The following is a 23,220-nucleotide window of genomic DNA, read 5'->3' as shown; positions in this document are numbered from 1 at the left end:
AATGTAAACAGATGCGCAAGAAGCGCTGAAATAATATCCCTAAATGGTAAAAGTTTGCCAGTATATTTTGTGGATAACACAGCAGGGTGGCGACAAAGTTAACAACTTTGATGTGGAATCCATGAAAACAACCCAAATTTCTGCCTGACACACCTCGTTTGATAAAGGGACGATGTATGGAGGCAGCTATATGGACGACTTTTGGAGGTAGCAATGGAGACAACGTGTGGAGGCTGCTATGGAGACAATTTAATTTGGATAGTGCCTGTATGTGGCAGTCCCAAACATTTTTCAAACCAGAGGAGCAGGTAGGTGGCCCTCCAGTAAAATGGAATAGATTGAGTGCCTGTATGTGGCAGTCCCAAAAATGTTTCAAACCAGAGGAGCAGGTAGGTGGCCCTCCAGTAAAATGGAATAGATTGAGTGCCTGTATGTGGCAGTCCCAAAAATTCTTCAAACCAGAGGAGCAGGTAGGTGGCCCTCCAGTAAAATGGAATAGATTGAGTGCCTGTATGTGGCAGTCCCAAAAATTCTTCAAACCAGAGGAGCAGGTAGGTGGCCCTGCAGTAAAATGGAATAGATTGAGTGCCTGTATGTGGCAGTCCCAAAAATGTTTCAAACCAGAGGAGCAGGTAGGTGGCCCTCCAGTAAAATGGAATAGATTGAGTGCCTGTATGTGGCAGTCCCAAAAATTCTTCAAACCAGAGGAGCAGGTAGGTGGCCCTCCAGTAAAATGGAATAGATTGAGTGCCTGTATGTGGCAGTCCCAAAAATTCTTCAAACCAGAGGAGCAGGTAGGTGGCCCTGCAGTAAAATGGAATAGATTGAGTGCCTGTATGTGGCAGTCCCAAAAATGTTTCAAACCAGAGGAGCAGGTAGGTGGCCCTCCAGTAAAATGGAATAGATTGAGTGCCTGTATGTGGCAGTCCCAAAAATTGTTCAAACCAGAGGAGCAGGTAGGTGGCCCTGCAGTAAAATGGAATAGATTGAGTGCCTGTATGTGGCAGTCCCAAAAATGTTTCAAACCAGAGGAGCAGGTAGGTGGCCCTCCAGTAAAATGGAATAGATTGAGTGCCTGTATGTGGCAGTCCCAAAAATTGTTCAAACCAGAGGAGCAGGTAGGTGGCCCTGCAGTAAAATGGAATAGATTGAGTGCCTGTATGTGGCAGTCCCAAAAATGTTTCAAACCAGAGGAGCAGGTAGGTGGCCCTCCAGTAAAATGGAATAGATTGAGTGCCTGTATGTGGCAGTCCCAAAAATTTTTTAAAACAGAGGACCGGGTAGGTGGCCCTCCAGAAAAATGGAATAGATTGAGTGCCTGTATGTGGCACTCACAAAAATTGTTTCAAACAGAGGACCGGGTAGGTGGCCCTCCAGAAAAATTAAATGCATGAAGTACTATAGCAAGAGCCAGTGGGCCCTGTCAAAAAATAGCCATTTTCCTCTGCTTTACTGTACAAAGAGGAGGAGAAGGAGGAAAATGAGGAGGAGGAGGAGGAGTGGATCAATTATTCAGGTTGAGCTTCCTTCACCTGGTGGAGATTGGAAATTCTGAGAAATCCAGCCTTTATTCATTTTAATAAGCGTCAGCCTGTCAGCGCTGTCAGTCGACAGGCGTGTACGCTTATCGGTGATGATGCCACCAGCTGCACTGAAAACCCGCTCGGACAAGACGCTAGCGGCAGGGCAGGCAAGAACCTCCAAGGCGTACAGCGCCAGTTCGTGCCACATGTCCAGCTTTGAAACCCAGTAGTTGTAGGGAGCTGTGTGATCATTTAGGACGATGGTATGGTCAGCTACGTACTCCCTCACCATCTTTCTGTAAAGATCAGCCCTACTCTGCCGAGACTGGGGACAGGTGACAGTGTCTTGCTGGGGTGACATAAAGCTGGCAAAAGCCTTGTAAAGCGTACCCTTGCCAGTGCTGGACAAGCTGCCTGCTCGCCTACTCTCCCTCGCTACTTGTCCCGCAGAACTACGCACTCTGCCGCTAGCGCTGTCAGAAGGGAAATACTGTTTCAGCTTGTGCACCAGGGCCTGCTGGTATTCATGCATTCTCACACTCCTTTCCTCTGCAGGGATGAGAGTGGAAAGATTTTGCTTGTACCGTGGGTCCAGGAGAGTGAACACCCAGTAATCGGTGCTGGAATAAATTCTTTGAACGCGAGGGTCACGGGATAGGCAGCCTAGCATGAAATCTGCCATATGCGCCAGAGTACCAACGCGTAAGAATTCACTCCCCTCACTGGCCTGACTGTCCATTTCCTCCTCCTCCAACTCCTCCAACTCCTCTTCTTCTGCCCATACACGCTGAACAGTGAAGGACTCAACAATGGTCCCCTCTTGTGTCTCGCCAACATTCTCCTCCTCTTCCTCCTCATCCTCCTCCACCTCCACCTCCTCCGATATGCGCTGAGAAACAGACCTCAGGGTGCTTTGGCTATCAACAAGGGAATATTCTTCCCCCGTCTCTTGTGACGAGCGCAAAGCTTCCGACTTCATGCTGACCAGAGAGTTTTTCAACAGGCCAAGCAGCGGGATGGTGAGGCTGATGATGGCGGCATCGCCACTGACCATCTGTGTTGACTCCTCAAAGTTACTCAGCACCTGACAGATATCAGACATCCACGTCCACTCCTCATTGTAGACTTGAGGAAGCTGACTGACCTGACTACCAGTTCTGGTGGAAGTTGACATCTGGCAGTCTACAATCGCTCTGCGCTGCTGGTAAACTCTGGATAACATGGTCAGTGTTGAATTCCACCTCGTGGGCACATCGCACAACAGTCGGTGAGCGGGCAGTTGGAGGCGGCGCTGCGCTGCCCTGAGAGTGGCAGCATCTGGGCTGGACTTCCTGAAATGCGCACAGATGCGGCGCACCTTCGTGAGCAAATCAGACAGATTGGGGTATGTCTTGAGGAAACGCTGAACTATCAGATTTAACACATGGGCCAGGCATGGCACATGTGTCAGTCTGCCGAGTTGCAGAGCCGCCACCAGGTTACGGCCGTTGTCACACACAACCATTCCCGGCTTGAGGTTCAGCGGTGCCAGCCACAGATCAGTCTGCGCCGTGATGCCCTGTAATAGCTCTTGGGCGGTGTGCCTTTTGTCGCCTAGGCTCAGCAGTTTGAGCACCGCCTGCTGTCGCTTAGCGACGGCACTGCTGCTGTGCCTAGAGCTACCGACTGATGGCGCCGTGCCCACGGATGGTAGTTCGGAGGAGGAGGTGGAGGAGGGGTGGGAGGAGGAGGAGGCATAGTAGGCCTGAAACACCTGGACCGAGGTAGGCCCCGCAATCCTCGGCGTCGGCAGTATATGAGCAGCCCCAGGGTCAGACTCGGTCCCAGCCTCCACCAAGTTAACCCAATGTGCCGTCAGAGATATATAGTGGCCCTGCCCGGCAGCACTCGTCCACGTGTCCGTGGTCAGGTGGACCTTGTCAGAAACGGCGTTGGTCAGGGCACGGATGATGTTGTCTGACACGTGCTGGTGCAGGGCTGGGACGGCACATCGGGAAAAGTAGTGGCGGCTGGGGACCGAATACCGAGGGGCGGCCGCCGCCATGAGGTTGCGAAAGGCCTCGGTCTCTACTAGCCTATAGGGCAGCATCTCCAGGCTAAGCAATCTGGAGATGTGCACATTAAGGGCTTGGGCGTGCGGGTGGGTTGCACTATATTTGCGTTTCCGCTCCAGCGTCTGGGGTATGGAGAGCTGAACGCTGGTGGATGCTGTGGAGGATCGTGGAGGCGACGATGGGGTTTTTGTGCCAGGGTCCTGGGCAGGGGGCTGACTAGCAGCTGACACAGGGGAAGGAGCAGTGGTGTGCACGGCCGGAGGTGAACGGGCTTGTTGCCACTGAGTGGGGTGCTTAGCATTCATATGCCTGCGCATACTGGTGGTAGTTAAGCTAGTAGTGGTGGAACCCCTGCTGAGCCTGGTTTGGCAAATGTTGCACACCACAGTCCGTCGGTCATCCGGTGTTTCCTTAAAGAACCTCCACACTTCTGAAGATCTAGCCCTCGCCGCAAGAGCCCTCACCACGGGAGCTTCACTAGTTGACAGTGGCGCTGATGCACCAGCTCTGGCCCTGCCTCTCCGTCTGGCCCCACCACTGCCTCTTCCAACCTGTTCAGGTCGAGGACTCTCCTCCGTCTCAGAAGCACTGTGTTCACCCGGCCTCTCAACCCAGCTTGGGTCTGTCACCTCATCATCCTCCGATCCCTCAGTCTGCTCCCCCCTCGGACTTCCTGCCCTGACAACAACTTCCCCACTGTCTGACAACCGTGTCTCCTCATCGTCGGACACCTCTTTACACACTTCCACTACGTCAAGAAGGTCATCATCACCCACAGACTGTGACTGGTGGAAAACCTGGGCATCGGAAAATTGCTCAGCAGCAACCGGACAAGTGGTTTGTGACTGTGGGAAGGGTCCAGAAAACAGTTCCTCAGAGTATGCCGGTTCAAATGGCAAATTTTCCTGGGAGGGGGCAGACTGGGGGGGAGGAGGCTGAGGTGCAGGAGCTGGAGGAGTGGGGATTTCGGTGACATGGGTGGACTGCGTGGAAGACTGACTGGTGGTGGACAAATTGCTCGAAGCATTGTCAGCAATCCACGACATCACCTGTTCGCACTGTTCTGGCCTCAACAGTGCTCTACCACGAGTCCCAGTAACTTCAGACATGAACCTAGGGAGTGTAGCTCTGCGGCGTTCCCCTGCTCCCTCATCAGCAGGTGGTGTCTCACCCCGCCCAGGACCACGGCCTCTGACCCCTGCAGTAGTTGGACGCCCACGTCCCCGCCCTCGTCCTCTACCCCTAGCCCTCGGGTTAAACATTTTTAAAATGAGAGTTATAACTTTTTTTTTTTTTTTACTTCTTTTTGTTTTTTTTTGTGTTTTTTTGTGTTTTTTTTTTTTTTTGTGTTTTTTGTTTTTTTTTGAGTTTTTAAAACCAAACAATCCTATCCTATTGCTATGGCTATTTTCTAGCCAAGTATCAAAGGAAGCACACTACTATGCCAGATGAGATGACACTGAGTTAGTGCCTAATAGAAATCCAACCCCTACTGAATTTTGCCACTTCGGCCTTTGCTATGGATATGTGCGCCACTAAGCGCAGAACACAGCGGTCGCAAGTCTCACTACAAATTGCTCAGAATTGGCAAGTACATGCACTGCAGAAACTACAGCCACCAGCAGATCAACCAGAAATCAAATATATAGAACGCTACTGTAGGCTTCAAGAAGCTGTTTGTATTCTCCTATGGCTATTTTCTAGCCAAGTATCAAAGGAAGCACACTACTATGCCAGATGAGATGACACTGAGTTATTGCCTAATAGAAATCCAACCCCTACTGAATTTTGCCACTTCGGCCTTTGCTATGGATATGTGCGCCACTAAGCGCAGAACACAGCGGTCGCAAGTCTCACTACAAATTGCTCAGAATTGGCAAGTACATGCACTGCAGAAACTACAGCCACCAGCAGATCAACAAGAAATCAAATATATAGAACGCTACTGTAGGCTTCAAGAAGCTGTTTGTATTCTCCTATGGCTATTTTCTAGCCAAGTATCAAAGGAAGCACACTACTATGCCAGATGAGATGACACTGAGTTATTGCCTAATAGAAATCCAACCCCTACTGAATTTTGCCACTTCGGCCTTTGCTATGGATATGTGCGCCACTAAGCGCAGAACACAGCGGTCGCAAGTCTCACTACAAATTGCTCAGAATTGGCAAGTACATGCACTGCAGAAACTACAGCCACCAGCAGATCAACCAGAAATCAAATATATAGAACGCTACTGTAGGCTTCAAGAAGCTGTTTGTATTCTCCTATGGCTATTTTCTAGCCAAGTATCAAAGGAAGCACACTACTATGCCAGATGAGATGACACTGAGTTATTGCCTAATAGAAATCCAACCCCTACTGAATTTTCCCACTTCGGTCTTTGCTATGGATATGTGCGCCACTAAGCGCAGAACACAACGGTAGCAAGTCCCCCTGCTAATTCCTCACAAAATGGTAATAGATGCAAATTAAAATAAAAAAAGTAGAACGTTATTGTAGCCCTAAGAAGGGCTGTTGGGTTCTTTGAGAATCACTCCTGCCTAACAGTAAGCTAATAGAACACCCTAACGCTTTCCCTGACCAGCAGCAGCTCTCTCCCTAGCGGCATCCAGAGACAGAATGATCCGAGCAGCGCGGCCAGCGGCTAGTCTATCCCAGGGTCACCTGATCTGGCCAGCCAACCACTGCTATCGACGTGTAAGGGTACCACGTCATGCTGGGTGGAGTGCAGAGTCTCCTGGCTTGTGATTGGCTCTGTTTCTGGCCGCCAAAAAGCAAAACGGCGGGAGCTGCCATTTTCTCGAGCGGGCGAAGTATTCGTCCGAGTAACGAGCAGTTTCGAGTACCCTAATGCTCGACCGAGCATCAAGCTCGGACGAGCATGTTCGCTCATCTCTAATGGACATCTTATTTACAATAGGATGGCAATAAAAACCTATGAGGCGAGACACAAGAGTCCTGGCTCTTACCTGCTAGTGGCCTCCAGGTCACAGTTAGGTGGCCATGAAGCTGCATGAAGGGTAAGACCACTTTGTAAGGTGTAGAATCTCCTCATTAATTTATACTCTCATTCTTTCCTTTCCCTCTGTCTTAAAATGTCCTATTAAAATAGTAATCTGCAAATCTTCCATAGTGTGGTCCTCTCTGGAGAAATGTGCAGCCACTGGGAGATCTTTCCTTTCATTTTTAATATCAGCCCTGTGTGAGTTCATACGTTGATGGAGTCTCTGACCTGTTTCTCCAACATAAAGCCCTGTGGTTGGACACTGTTGGCACATAATAAGGTAGACCACATTAGAGGCCTCCAACGTTGAACATTTGTGCTACCAATTAGCGATGATAGTTCAAGCTATAAGAGATGTACCACCTAAGGACAAGCACTGTTTATTATATAGTGGCTATGCTTGGTATTGCAGTTCAGCCCAATTCATTTGGGTGATGTTGCATTCAGACCATGTAATTGAAAGCTATGACATCACAAACATGAGAATTGGAAGCATGACAGAGGGGTCACTGCTGCTACTTGGGTCAGATCCCCACCAATTTAATATTCATTTCTATCCTAAGAATTTTATATTAATCCCAGAAAACCCCTTTAAAACTCTTTATACACAATGGGGGTCATTTACTAAGGGCCCGAATCGCATTTTCCTGACGTGTTACCCGAATATTTCCGATTTGCGCCGATTGTACATGAATTGCCCCGGGATTGTGGCGCACGCGATCGGATTGTGGCGCATCGGCGCCGGCATGCGCGCGACGGAAATCGGGGGGCGTGGCCGAACGAAAACCCAACGTATTCGGAAAAACCGCCGCATTTAAGAACGGAAAATGTGTCGCTTGGGGAGCGCTTACCTTCACCTGGTCCGAGGTGGTGCATTCCGGCGCGATGAGATGACTTTCAGCGCAGCAGCGCCACCTGGTGGACGGCGGAGGAACTACCTTCTTAAATCCCGGCCGGACCCGAATCCAGAGCAGAGAACGCGCCGCTGGATCGCGAATGGGCCGGGTAAGTAAATCTGCCCCAATGTCATCTGTGCTTGAACGGGATATAAAGGGTCAAAGTATTTTATTCCCATTCTGCCCATATAGATGTTCATGGTAAATTTTTTTTTGGCCATAAAAAAAAAAACTGGAAAAACAATTCTGAAAATACAAACATGATTATTGAAACACAAACATGTAAAACCCATTCCCCGCTCATATTAAATATGATGTGCAATAGCTCGGAGCAGGTCGAGTAGCTAGATTTAAAAATAAAACTCAGATCTTCAACAGAAAGCATTAAGACCTCCCATCCGTGTCAGCAAGGGATGTTTTCGCACATCAATTTGCAATGCACATGGAAAAAAAAAAAAAAAAGCTACAAGGGGGAGTGATGCATTCTGGGCATGGAGCCAAGCAAAATTCTGCACTCTTCAATTTGCTGTCAGTTTTTTTTTCCCTTAAACAAAGCAAAGAATAGAACAAAAAAAAAAAAAAAATACAGAGAAGGAGAGGATTCGGCTTTAGTGTAAAATGTCAACATTCTGATTAAAGCAAACATAAGCGATTCAGAGATCAACATAACATCAAATAGGAGGGAATGGAAATCAGACGCCGAGGAAGGGGATGTATGGACACAAATCTGCTGTCGCCTCTAATGCAGATGTAAATCAGGACAATAGGAGTTGAACACAGAAAAAAAAATGGGGTTTTGTATCATTTGTAATATTTTGACTCGCACCATGTGATGGCATTAGAGATGCTCATCCTTCTCAAGTCTTGAATCTATAGTTGATATTCTACTTCTGCAAAAAGAACAAACAGAGGATGCGAATGAAAACTGGGATATGTGTAGGTCAAAATATGGTATCTTAGGAGATTTAAAGGGAACCCGTCACCACATTTTTCACAAATGAAGGTAGTGACAGGTTCCCATAGAGCCCTTGTAACTATCTGACACCTTTCTTTTAGCTAAAAATGATTCCCCTGAGATTCACATATATTCAACTTTATAGTTTTACCTTGTATCTAAGCATGTCTACAGCGAGTCGAGGTGGGCGTGGCCTCCTCGGGCTGTATCCAGTAGCTCCTCTTCATCCTAGCTTTGCATGCAGCTCTAATGTCATGTGACCAGGGTGACATCATTGCAGGTCCTATAGTTTTTGTAGCATTAGAAACTGTACACTAAGCATATATCTCACAAAATCACAGCATATTTTATCACATGAAATCACAGCAGCCTGCACGGAGAGGAGTAGAAGTCCATGGAAGCTTCTATGTTTTATGTGGTAAGGTATGTACATGGGGTATAGTTTGCTAGTATTAAGTAGCTTAAGGACCCTTGTCACATGACATTAGGCCACGCCCCTCAACTCGCTCCAAAGATGCATAGATACCAGGCAAGATTATAACTCTGATTTTATGGGGATCTGATGGAAACTACTTTTACCTATAAGAAGGGTGTCAGATAGTTACTAGGGCACTACCTGTATTTGTGAAAAAGGTGGTAATGGGTTCCCTTTAAGGTAACACACAGCTTGTGGTCAAAACAAAGAGAGGACGCAGCCCACTCAGTCCCAGCAAGCACCTTGGTAGAACATCAACATGATTGGTTCATTGAAACTAAGCTTTTTTTATGTTGCAGTGATGGCCAGTAGAATATGTGCTGAGTGTACACAGCACAGTAAAGCCAGATTCCCACTCGTGTCGAGAGCTCCTGATGTTCTTCTCTGTTATAAGAGCAGAGAAGTTAAAAGTAAGCCCCAGTGGGTGACATTTTATCTAGAATAATAGTGACAACTCCAATGGAAGGCCAACAAACCTCAATGTCGTCCATGGAGTTTTTTGGCACTATTGGTGCTCATGAAGAACTTGACTACAAAAGTTCTGTGAATTTTAATGGAGTTATCCCAGATGTGATCTTAGCCGATGGCTCTGTTTGTTATCTCATTACTGGCACTTGAAGTATAAGGTGCCTATGATCACTATGGCAGTAAATGGGTGAAGGGGCCTAACAAAGGCCTTTGTTGTTGCCATCATGAAAGTCCTTATAACGTAGATTTAGGTTCAGTAAATGTTACACAAATTTCAGAGACTAAAAAAGTTCCATCCACCTGAAGGGGATCAATTGGTTGGAAAACAAATGGATAATGGAACTGGATATTTAGGAAAATATCTGGGGTGTGTCTCTGACAGGAACAAATTTTATTAAATTATAGAACTAAAGTAATTGATGATTCCTCTAGTGTGGAAGAAGGTCAAATAAATCAAGTCAAATAAAGTTGAGAAAAAAGTTAATAAGCATGATGAGCTCATTTTTTCTTAAAAATCAAAAACTTATTTTAAAAACATCATGCAGTATCTACAGAGGAGTGTGCACGTAGTGTTATACTAATAGACAGATAGGAGCAAATAGAGGGAAAAGTACATGCGCCTTCGATGGGATCTTTTAAGATCTGTGTCAGGGTTTAGGGTCAGTGGACCCCGTGGATCCCCGCGGTAGATGGTATTAGCCTACCCCTGGTATGGAATCTAAGTGGCACCTGGGCTTGGTGTGGCAGGGTGCCACCAGGTCATTCCACAGGGGCAACTAGGCTGCGGTGGCAGCCAAGGTCGCAGTACAGATTCAGATTTCAGGCTCATGGTCAGGTACAGGAAGTTAGTCAGGGCAGGCAGGAGAGATCCAAAGGTCCAAGTTCAGGTCCAGGGTCGGCAACAAGGCAGGTATAGGAACACAGGGAACAAGCGCAGAAAAGCTTTTTTCTGAGCCTGAGAGCACAAAGATCCGGCAGGGAATCCTGGGAACAGCCGGCCTTTAAGGAAACCCGGAAGTGCCATTGCCAATCAGCAGAGTGCTAGCACTTTAAATTCCCGAGTGCTGGCGCACCCTAGAGAGTGGGGATGTGCATGGTCTAGTCGGGAGAAGAGCAGGATCGCGGAGAGGTAAGAGCGGGCCGGGGACCGGGGCAGCGCTGCAAATATATATATATATATATATTAACAGTTTGCTTTGCGTGCTGTGCCTCATCGATCTTCCAAATGAAGTATGAAAATGTTATGGTGACTGATCCTTTACTGCCCTGTATTGCCAACCTCAACTACACTGGCTTATCCTGTAAGTAGTGCTGAAATTTTATAGCAATCGATGGTGTACAGGATTAAATGCTCCAAGAATTGATGCAGAATTGGTGCGGAAATTTCAATGGCAATCACAATGGCAATAATCTGGAATAGTGAGCAGTCCCCCATTCAGCCAATCAGGAAGGTGGGGGATCTCTGCCGTAAATGAGTTATGTCAATAATGAAATAAAGAAACATTTACAAAAAAGCCTTTACAAAAAATGCAGTTTCACTTAAATGAAAAGTGATAGTTGGGGGATTGGGATGGACCCATTGCAGATTTTGGGACACATTTACTAGGGGCTTTGCATCAGTTTCCTGTCGGACTTTGCACATTCTTTTAGGTGCATACTGCTTGTACAGGTATTTAAGAAGTGTCTGCACCACAATTGTGTCACACGCAACCCTTTTTTGTCTTGGATGCTCTAGACTTCATGCAACACAAATTAGGAGGCGGTCCGGTGCTCAGTCGGACCGTGCTCCAGATTAAACATGCAAAGTCCAACAGGATTGTGTTGCATGCCCCATGTTAAATGTGCACCAAGAAAAGTTGGTGCACTCTGTCAGAGCAGTGCAGGGGGCGCCAGATTCATGAAGAAAGTGCACCAGAAATCCTGAATCTGGCGCCCCCTGCACATTACACAGGCAAACTGCATTTAGCACAGTTTGCACCATTGTTAGTAAATGTGCCCCTTTGTGTTCACCTTTATCATGCATATTAAAAAATGAATACACCCGTTGTCAGATGAAGACTCTGCCTGAGGGTGCAGATGACCCTGAATATTCAATCCTATACAAAATTCCTCCATGCAAATTAGGCCGACTTCTTCCATGGCGGGAACGCGGTGACTTGTACAGACGCCGTTTCCCAGCCTCAGTGGTATTTTCTTTAAATAAAATTCATTTTTCGATTCAGTCTTTTTTTCCCCCCTGAAATCCCTCATTCCTTGTCTATTAGAGAACATAACAGGCATTTTCATTTGAAGAGATGGGAGGGACACAGTCCTTCTTCATTGCTATCTTGTTAGGCGCAGACCTTAGAAATTAAATTGCTTGAAATGTGCTTTAGGAAGCCTCTCAGCATGCTGCCTTGATGATAGCAAATGGCAAAGCTGCAACATAATGCATTTGAATATTATAATTAAAATTAATGGGAAAATGAAAAATAAATAGCCGGTATTGGTTCAAATTCCCCCATGGCAGAACAGATTCCCGGTTACTAATTATTTTGTTTCTAACTCTCAGTTTTTTTCTATTCTCCCAATACAAAAAGTAAAAGCCCTTTATAAAGATAACATTACAATTGGAGCACAAACACAGCTCCAGCTTCAGCCTCTACAGAGCTTTAAATAATGAAGGTTTTGTTAAAAATTACATTAATTCTTCCAGATTTTCTTTTTTTTATGCTCTTAATCTAAAAATATTCTGGCCAGAAAATGTGTTCCTATCCTGAGAGTATTCAGTATAACATTCAGGAATAAGTATGGAAATTTACATTCATACTTAGATACATAGATAATTATTTGCAGAGGAAGGTTCATTCTTAAAGGGAAATTTCATTTAACTACTTTCCATAAAGGGGTTTGCCCATGAAAGAAGGTTCTCAAATGTTAAGCCCCCCAGTGATGTTTACACAATAAACATAATTTGTAACCACCCACTTTACAATTTTATTGTTTTAAATTCCAGAGTGTGGACGGGGACTCTCTTAGCAGATAATTACTTAACCCCTTTAATGCTATGAGATGCTGTGTGCTGACAATGTGCTTAGATTTTCAGGGTACAGGGTTTATCTACACTTTTATTTAGCTTCTGAGCATTCACTAGTATCTGACACATAGGGGGATATTTATCAGGACCTCTGCGCACCGCCAGTGGCCCTGAAATAATCGCAAATGCTAGCTTATTGCTAGCTTTTGCGATTATTTTTCACAATCCGCCACCTTCACGCCAGTGGGGCGTGAAGGGGCATGAAGGGGGGGCACGGCCGGACTGGAGTGGGCCGGCGCGGGGCGTTACTGTCCCCGCACCTGCGCACTCGCTGCTGCCGGCGACTTTTCATACGTGAAAAGTCGCCGGTTGCGTTATTTTCTACACCAGGCCCTGCCTGGCGTAGGAAAAACGCTGCGCAACTGGCAGCCCCATACATCAAGAGGCAGAAGCCTCTTCATGTATCGGGCTGCGAATTTGCAGCGGCGGGGCGCACGAGCGCCAGCGTATGATAAATATCCCCCATAGAAAAGAGATGAGACAGATCAGAGATGAGAGATGATAAGATAAATTAGATGCATATAACCCCTTGACTGCTAACAACAGAGCCCTGGGTAAACAGAACCCCAAATGTCTAAAATTATTTTGCCATTTCACAACAAATAAACATTTTGTAACAGTTGATCAAAACACCGAAGTATGAAATTTTTTTTAGCGCGGAATATTGCGAAAGAAGATTATTTTCGTACAGAAGGTTTTAATTTTCATAAAAATTTATTAAAACACATTAAAAACTGGTAAAGTCCACAGGCAGCAGAACTATGGGAAGAGTCCGGAGGGAGGAGTCTGTGGACCAGTGAACCCTCTGGACCACCGTGAGATGTAGATGGTAGTAGCCGACACCTGGGAACGAAGCCTAAGTGGCACCTGGTCTTCACTAGAGCCCGCAGCAAAGCAGGATGGTCTTGCTGCGACAGGGTGCCACCAGGTCGTTCCACGGGTGCAATTAGGCCCACGGTGGCAGCCAGGGAAACAGGGGTAGCAGGACACAGTTCGAGCCTGGGGTGACAGCAGGAGTACAGCTTGAAAGGATGAGCTGGAACTCACGGCAGGCAAGCAGGCAGGAGCTGGCACATGACCCAGGAGGACAGGAATAAACAAGTCCTTGAAGAAACACACTGAAGACACGGAGGAGTCTGGAAACGCTGAAGACACACTGAAGACACACAGGCATCTGGAAACGCTGAAGACACTAAGGAGCGTATGGGAACGCTCTCAAACCAGTACAGGAACAGCTTAGGGAAGCTTGGTACGGAAACCATGGAAGTTCCTTTAGGCCCAGAAGATAGGGCTTTTACTTACAGGAACTATGCTGAAGAAACAATGCTGAAATGAAGATCCAACAAGGCAGGAAGGGAGGTGCTGGATTATAAGGGTGAGGCCGGATTAACGCTCCAATCAGGAGTATTCTGGCCTTTTAAGGCTCGTGGAGAGGTAAGTCCAGGCTGGGGGGTGCCGCACCACATCTTTTTTCTGCCCATCCCACTTGCCCAGCAACATTTAAGAAAAAATTGACCACCTATGGTCCATTTGTTTTGCACTTCCATTGCCTTCTATAGGGGTTTGTTGTCCGCATGCGAGATGTCACATGGTCTGCGATATTGAGCTTAATAGATAAATATTTTGTGCGTCTATGCACTACCACACAAAGCCTAAGTTTCTGGATGGAGCGCTGCTTATATCACTGTGGATTGGGTGGATTTTTATGCATTTTATCTGCAGAAACGATTTGAATAGTGGGCAAGTGCCATGCTAATATTACTTATTTAAATCATTCTTACTGTATGTTGTTGTTTGAGTTATTAGGTCATCAGGCCCATTTCTATGGCTTAAAAAAACTATTGACATCCAAGTATTGTGCACTAAAACTCTTCTTTTCTAATTGGGTTTGATGAAAATATCACCAAAAGGTGAAACCACAGGTTGAAAGCAGCAGAAGGGACATTTCCTCCATTCACCAATAAGTTGACTCTAGCACCAGATGTAGGAAGTGATTCCAGACTTGTACATTCATAAAGCCCAGGGCCCATGGCAGTCTTATCTGCCCCTGGCAAGACCTCTGGCACTTCCATCCGGAATGAGATTGTTTATAAACAGTAGCTAATATCTGGCATAGGATAAAATGTAAAAACGGGGTGAAATTGGATCTGCTATCCACCCAGTCTTAAAGCAGCGGAGTAAATGGTAGAAGATTGTTTTATTTATATACAGAAGGACTACGGGTTTCGGGGGTGGACCACACCTTCATCAGGTCCGTAAAATACACTCTGTAAAATCAAAACTGCATCTAGTCCTTTCCAGTTAAGTTTTCGCTGTTCTGTGTCCTATCCACTAGGACACTAGGGACGCCTCCCATGTTTATCCTTAGAGATACTAATATTGAGAGTCTGTTCAGGATAAGTACGCATTACAGGCAGTCCCCAGTTTACTTCAAAGATAGGCTCTTTAGGATTGAAGTAGGAACCAGTATGTTTTGTAATTGTAACTCCAGTCAAAAGTTTTTGGACACTGTGACTATTGGAGCTGTGACTATTGTATTTTTCAAATTTTGGGTAGTCCTAGTAACAAGGATTAACAATAAAGCTTCAATGAAGGAGTCATCTGTAAGTCAGATGATAAATGACAATAAGTCACTAGAGCAATGGAATATCAAACAACCCTAAGCTTTACAGCGAGTTTGGAAGGGAAACAAGACTTTCCTGGTGCACAAGGTGAAGCCGGCTCGCTACTTGTACTGATATATTGTGTTTGTGTATTCTATATTATAGGTAACGTTCAGTGTACGGTTTATGATAATGGCGCACTAACAATAATGTTATCAGATCTTGAGACAATATTCATTACACTTTAAAAGCCATTAAGTATCATTAACTGACATTTACTTGGATTGGTATTAATTATTAATAATGGCTTGGGTAGGCTGACCTTTCAGCATTATGTTGAGACAATGAATTACAGCATATGAATATTAATTGTAATTTATCTATGCGCCTCGTCTACCGTCGCCAGATTGTACAACATCTCGTAGTGTGCAACACCGTAAATAAACTCATAAAGTTTAAGTATAAGAATGATACAATGATCCGTCTTCCCGATTCTGGACAGAGACATTAGAGAAGGAAGGATTCGTCAATCTACATTATTGGGTAAGAATTGGTCAATGAGCACAAAGTATCACAGATAGTAATCTGATACTAATGGCTCGTGCACCTGTGTGACATCACATGACAGATTTCTATCCAATGGAAGTAAACGTGGAAGCTTTCTATAGGATCACAGCAAGCAGAGATTTAGAAATTTATGAGGAATTGATATAGAAAGTACACTGGCAAATTGTGTTAATTTTTCTTACATAAACAATATAAATTATTTGCAGAAAGTGGACAAACCCTTTATATTAACACAAAGTACTGGCCAAACCTTGTCACTGGTGCCCCTGTGATCCACGTCTTGGTTCACAGGCACACCCGTGCCCCTCTCCGTGGCGGCACCTCTTTACGAGACCACTCACCCCTCCACATTCCTGCTCCCGTCCTGGCTGGCCAGCGCATGCATCCCCACTCCCTAGGGTGTGCGTGCACCGGCACTTGGAGTTTTAAAGGACCAGCACGGCACTGATTGGCGCTGGTCACTTCTGGGATTCCTGAAAAGCTGACTTTTCCCAACAACCCCTGCTAGATCTTAGAGCTTTATGCCTTCGAGAAAGCTTCTCCTGAGTGACTCCTGTTTTCTGACCTCCTGTTGTGACCCTAGACCTCACCTAGACTTCGCTCCTTTGGTGCCAGCCCTGACCTCCTTCTCCGTTCATGATTCTGCACTATGCCGCCTGCCCTGACTATCTGACCTTCCCCGACCTTGAGACTGCCTAGTGATTCTTTACCTCGACCTTGCCCTTCACAAGTCATGCCTGTGGAACGATCTGGTGGCACCACGCCGCAGCAAGACCAACCTGCTTTGTGGCGGGCTCTGGTGAAGACCAGGTGCCACTTAAATTCCGGTCCCAGGTGTCAGCTTGAGACTCGGCTTGAGTCATCCATTACCCCAGAAGCCTGACAAACCTTACACTAAATAGAATTGCACTCTATATATCTCCTTTTCTTGATTCCTTCTTCGACTTCTTATGATAGATAATAATCAATGATAAAGTAAATAATTTTAATTATCATTAAAAAGAAACATTAAAAAATAAACATTAAAAAATGAATAACCCAATAGGTTCCAAGCTTGCCAAGAAAAGAGTTAAACAACAGGGAAACGTTGGATTATATGAACCGAGATTTGTTTCGATATTCATCATCAATAGCGTTGACTACAGATCGGAGCAATTGAGTTCCTTAGAGAAACAAAATAACTATCCAAATAAACATAAAAAGTCTATCCGGCTGTCAAACTCCCATATAAAATCAGGAAACAAGGTCCACTTAAGATTCCTCCCATCCAACCATGGACTGGATTTGGGTAATGGGAGACGTATCAAATATTGACAAATGTGAAATGATAACAATCCGTCAGTGTCAGAAGCAAAGAGGTTCCCACCTCTATTTTACAAATGATCCAATTAAGGCAAACACGCAGCCTATAAAAGTCAAAATCAACAATGCGCGGCTCACTGACAGCCCATCTAGCATATAAAATCAATACTGTATTCACGTTCTTTCTGGCATTGAAGCAATAGTACTAACTTTCTTACCTTTTTAGTCAAATACACAATCGATCATCGCTTTCTACCTAGGGAACAGTGGCTGGAGATGAATTTAGAATGCAATTTTCCATCACTTTGTGTTCGGCGTTTACGGGATGTTTGGATTTTCTGAAGAATAAGGTGCTATTCCTATAAAAAACTTTGGCAAAAAAGAGTTTTGATTAGTAATTGTAATTTTATATTAGAATTCAGAATGTAGATCTAGTAAAGCTGACATAGTATGAGGTCTTATTGTTGAGAAAAACGCATAGAAAAAGTGACATGTAAGTGGTTTTCGCTATTGTGGGAAATCTACCATCCAGAACTATCCGCAAAACGTTTTTAGATAAATCTTTTATTGTGTCTTTATGAAATAAATGTTTATTTTACGGTGATGCTAATTAATTTCAGGGGCTACTAGTGGGGTGGAGTAGCCTCTGTGAGCTCCTGGCTGAAGGCTACTTCACACCCCCTGAAGCCTTTGGAAGTCCGCCGATCCCCTACACATTTTCATTTTGTGCTCGTCTCTGGCAGCAGGGGAGCTCTGCACAAGCGCAGTAGCTCCTGTGCTGCTGCTGGTGATGCGCTTGCAGCTGGGGGGCATGCGCAGAGGACCCCTGCGGCTAAGATGTGCATGAAGACAAAGGGGGTCATTTACTAAGGGCCCGATTCACGGTTTCCCGACGTGTTACCCGAATATTTCCGATTTGCGGCGATTTCCCCTGTATTGCCCCGGGATTTTGGCGCACGCGATCGGATTGTGGCGCATCGGCGCCGGCATGCACGCGACGGAAATCGGGGGCATGGCCGAGCGAAAACCCGACGGATTTGGAAAAACCGCCGCATTTTAAAAAAGAAATGTGTCACTTGGGACGCGCTTACCTTCACTTGGTCCGGCTCGGTGAACTCCAGCGCGTTCAGATGCTTTTCAGCGCAGCAGCGCCACCTGGTGGACGGCGGAGGAACTACCTTCATGAATCCCGGCCGGACCCGAATCCAGCGCAGAGAACGCGCCGCTGGATCGCGAACGGACCAGGTAAGTAAATCGGCCCCGAAGAGTTCACAGAGGTTATTCCATGCCCCCCAGTAGCCACTGAAATTATTTTGCATAATAATGATTTAATTTTCTTTTATTCGGCATAAACACTAGTGTTTCTCTCTTTTTAATATAAGGACACAGGATTGTATCATGCAATTTAACCTGAAATATTGTTTTTTTTTAAGCTTTTGATGAAATAAAGGATTCCATGTTTTATGCTACGAGTGCTAGTTCATCCATCGTATTTTTACCACTATAATTTTATGCCATAGAAAGTGTGCCATGACCTGCCCATGGAGGAGCCCGGGGAAGGAAGCCCTTCTTGTCCTAGAAGCCTATTGGATATTATCAGTGGAAACTTGGTATCCAAAAGATTTGAATTATAGGTTGGATTTGCTGCATTAGTCCTAATGTTCACATATTCTGTGCCAATATCTTTGGGTTTATCTACATCACAATTTGTACTGTTGTATCCTATGTATCCTTACTGACTCCATGATGTCTTCCTTCCCGTGATTGGATGTCTTGTGTCTCCCTGTTGTGTCTCCTTGTCATGTCCCCCGTCAAATCTGTCTTATTATTTAAAGTAAAAGGTCATGTTCATATACATGTTGGGTCAAAATTAAGGACAGTGAGTTTCACCAGCTGCGAATAATAAAATGATCCAGCTACCTATTATTCATCAGAGCCATCTCACCCCATTACGACTCTTTAAGATGTATCACATCCCATCCCCTGAGTGCCACAGATGTTGATTTGCCACTGCCGCATTCTGGCATATGATATGGGATTGCCCCATGTTGCAATCATACTGGTTGGAGGTGGTCGCATTGCTCTCCTCGGTCCTTCAACTCCCAGTTCCACTACAGCCTCAGGTGAGCCTCTTTGCACTCTTAGATGAAGAAATATGGACCAGGGACGTCAAGCCTTCTTGTCATCCACCTTTTTCCTAGCTAGGAAAGCTATTGTCCTCCGATGGATGGACCCAAGGCCCCCAACACTAAGTATGTGGAAAGGAATTATTAACTGTATAATTCTGTATGAAAAAGTAGTGTATAAAAATAGGAAACGTCCGGATAAATTTCACAAGATTTGGGACTGGTGTCGCTCATCCAACCTGACTGCTTATACCTCTAATGACTTAACTGACGCTATGGGGGTCATTTACTAAGGGCCTGATTCGCGTTTTCCCGACGTGTTACCCGAATATTTCCGATTTGCGCCGATTGTACCTGAATTGCCCCGGGATTTTGGCGCACGCGATCGGATTGTGGCGCATCGGCGCCGGCATGCACGCAACGGAAATCGGGGAGCGTGGCCGAACAAAAACCCAACGTATTCGGAAAAACCGCCGCATTTAAAAACGGAAAATGTGTCGCTCGGGACGCGCTTACCTGCACTCAGACGGCCTTGGTGAATTCAGATGCTTTTCAGCGCAGCAGCGCCACCTGGTGGACGGCGGAGGAACTACCTTATTAAATCCCGGCCGGACCCGAATCCAGCGCAGAGAACGCGATGCTGGATCGCGAATGGACCGGGTAAGTAAATCTGCCCCTATGTGTCAACTCTCTGAGACTGTATTAGGTATTCAATATGCTCAGACACGTGAGGGTTTGCGATGCTCCATGAGGAGCACAACAAGAGGATACTATATTCCTGCACCGAGACGGATCTTTTTCCTTTTTTTTTTGGTTTAACTTTCTATTTTGTTAAATGTCTTCTCTATTATGATTCAGGATAGGGTAACAAGCTATGTAATTAGTATGCATGTATAGTATACGTTACTCATAAATGTGCTTATTTGAATCTGAACCCATACCCCGCTAGGTGGGCTTGCCTTGTGTTTCTGTAACTATCTGTGCATTTCCTAATGTTCAACCTTGTAGTACTTATGCTTGTGCACCATATTGCAATAAAATGAGTTTCAAAAAAGATTAAGGACAGTGGGCTGTCCAAAACGCGTCAGCTGGATTCGTGCACTCTTTACTTTTCCTTCTTTTTTGAGTTTGTGTAATTTTTATATATACAGTCAGTCCCCGGGCCGGTTCTGTAGGTTTGTTCTTAAATTGAATATATATGTAAGTCGGTACTGTATACTTTTTAATTGTAGCCCCAGGCAACATTTTTTGGTCTCTATGACTATTGGATTTCAAAAATGTTGAGTTGTCATAAGAACCAGGATTAACGATAAATCTTAATTACAGACACCTGTGATAACTATTACAGCTGTCTATTGTAGCCTATGTCTAAAGTACAGTAAATAACAAAAATCCAGAGGTCCGTTTGTAACTAGGAGTCGTCTGTAAGTCGAGTAAGTAAAACCACCTGTATATATATATATATATATATATATGTATATATATATATATATATATATATTTATTTTTTTTTTAACTATTGTTGGTGCTGGAATAACTTCAAGTTTTTCTAACAGTTCTCTTCTGAAGTTTTCCCAGCTCTGGGTTTCCATGCATCAAGCAAATCTAAGACTCACACACATGATACGAGCAGAAATGTGAGAGAGACTTTTTTTTTCAGTATCCAAAACCTTAACAATGCCTGCACATTAGCCAATATAACATCGATCCGATCACACGTCATCTGCTGTATCTCATAGGCAGCATGCTGAAGTGGCCTGTAAGATGTAGAGCAGTGGATCTGATATCTGAACATTCCCATTCTCCACTGTAAAAAGTAGGGACCTGATTCAGAGCCTGGCTTCATCCCATTTTGGTTGCCCCTGGATCTGACTTGAAATCTTTTGAGTACGGTCAGATTCTTCTCCTGAATAGCTTCTCCTGTCTGCATTCAGTGGTGGATTATAATATAGACGATTTGGTTTAGCCACCAAATTTTATACTCAAAAGGACCTTAACCATTGAAATTCTCATACATCTGCTCCTGCTCTCGATACACACAAGAAAGTTCTCCAAAGGTCCTAAAACCTCTGATTGAAAACAGCAGAAGGGACACATCCTCCATTCCACAAGAAGCTTATCCTAGGAAGTGATTCCCAAACTTATAGGGGCTATAATATTCATACAGCCCAGGGTCCATGGGAGTCTTAATCCACCCTTTGTAGTTTGAGAAGGATGTTAGTTTGATAAAAGATTGTAGGAGGCTACAAATCAGGAAGAATGAGCGGTAAGATTGGCCTTCAGAATCAAATGAGCATTAGCAAGCGTTTTATCATACTGAGCTTAAACCATCTACATTTGAGGATTAGAAAAAACATTTAAACTATAGGAAGATACCTACAAAATCTATGAAACATATTAGTAAATTGAAAAGTCAAACCATGATTTTTCATTTCCTTCTGAAAACCACTGTGAGAACACAGACAAAAGACAGTGATAGCATCTCCATGCGTCCCGCAGCCATCACCTATATCTCTATCATTTGTTACATGTGTTGACTAATACAAACGATAACTTTACAAGCCCAAAATATTCCTCATTCCCATGAAAAAAAAAAGGAAATGACATTCTACGAGTAATATTGTAATCCATAAAAGACGGAAATTAAATTATTCCTTGGAGATTAAAAGATATCACATAAGTAATGTGGAGACTATTGATACAAAGACATGACCTGTGTCCCCAATATACCAGCAGGTTAGGTTGTAGAATAAAGTCTTTGTAAGTTTTTGATTAAATTAAAGGATTAAATCAAGAATCTGAGCATTAATAAGCGTTACCATTAAAATCTGATTTTTGTATCAACTTTTAGTGCAATTATCCTTAGTTTGTCTGGTCCAAAAATAGAGGCAAAAATGCAACTTTTTGCCAACTTCTGATGGACTGTAGTGCGGCCGAGACTCCCAACTCAAAACAGGGATCAGGAGGTCCATAGGATTTTCTCTGGATTGTCTGTGGAGAAATTAGGAGAGTTAGTTTTTATGTTACTGCACATCGACAGGGGCATTTGTTTCCGAACCTCTTTAAAAGGGTCAATTTTTAAAGAAATCTACCATTTTGGAGCTAAGCCCACTTCGGATACTTGAACTTTTTTTCTTCTTCCAGTATAAAAAAGAAAAAAATGCTTTATAAAAATATACAAATTATATTAATTAGGAAATTAAGCACATCTCTTATGTATATTATACCCTCCTTTTTCCCGTGGCCGAGAGCCGCTGACGTCAATGGCTCTTAACATAGTCTAGGACAGCCACATTGCATTTGGGATCACTAACGCGCATGTCCGAGACTACTACACGGGTGGTCATGATCCTCAATGCATTGTGCAAGTGTGTGAGACTGATCTGAGAGTCTAAGCCAGGGGAAGGAGGAGGGTATAATGTACATAAGAGGTGTGCATAATTATCTATAGCCAGAATGCCCAGCACTATCATAGATACACCCCGTAGTGCAAAATCCCCATTTAAATATTTTCATAAAGAAATTTTCTCTGTTTTTCAAGAAGATAAAAAGAAGTTCAAGTATCAGCATGAAAATGGCATCTGTATTCCGTCTGTTTACCACTATGTAATATTTTTAAAGACCTCAATAAAGATACTAAGTGAGTGACTCTATGGAAGTGCTGGATACTTGTCTTCTTATATCCAGGGAGTATGGAACGTATTTAGACTCCTTTTATATTTCACTCTTTGTTTTGTTGCTGCCAGTTGGTAGGATCAAAAAAGTTGTTTTTTTCACTCCATCCCATCTTGAATGTCTGCAGCACTCATGGTTCCTAAGAGCACAGTGGCCTCCATAACTCTTAAATGGAAGACATTTGGGAAGACAACCTCGACTTGGCCTTCCAGCCAAACTATCAAGCAATCATGGGAGAAGAGGTGAGAGAAGTAAAGTAGAACCCCAAGATCACTGTTGCTGAGCTCAAGAGATGCAGTAAGGAGATGGGAAATATTCCACAAAGTCACTGTCAGGATCAGTGGATCCTCTGGACCACCGCGGGAGATGTAACTAGCCAACACCCGGAACCGGAGCCTAGCGGCACCTGGTATTCACCAGAGCCCGCCGCAACGCGGGTTGGACTTGCTGCGGCAGGATACCACTAGGTCGTTCCCAGGTGTGACTAGCCCACGG

Source organism: Engystomops pustulosus, chromosome 1 (assembly GCF_040894005.1).
Source record: "Engystomops pustulosus chromosome 1, aEngPut4.maternal, whole genome shotgun sequence".
NCBI lineage: Eukaryota > Metazoa > Chordata > Amphibia > Anura > Leptodactylidae > Engystomops > Engystomops pustulosus.
The sequence above is the reverse complement of the archived record's forward strand: the minus strand, read 5'-3'. Positions refer to the sequence as shown.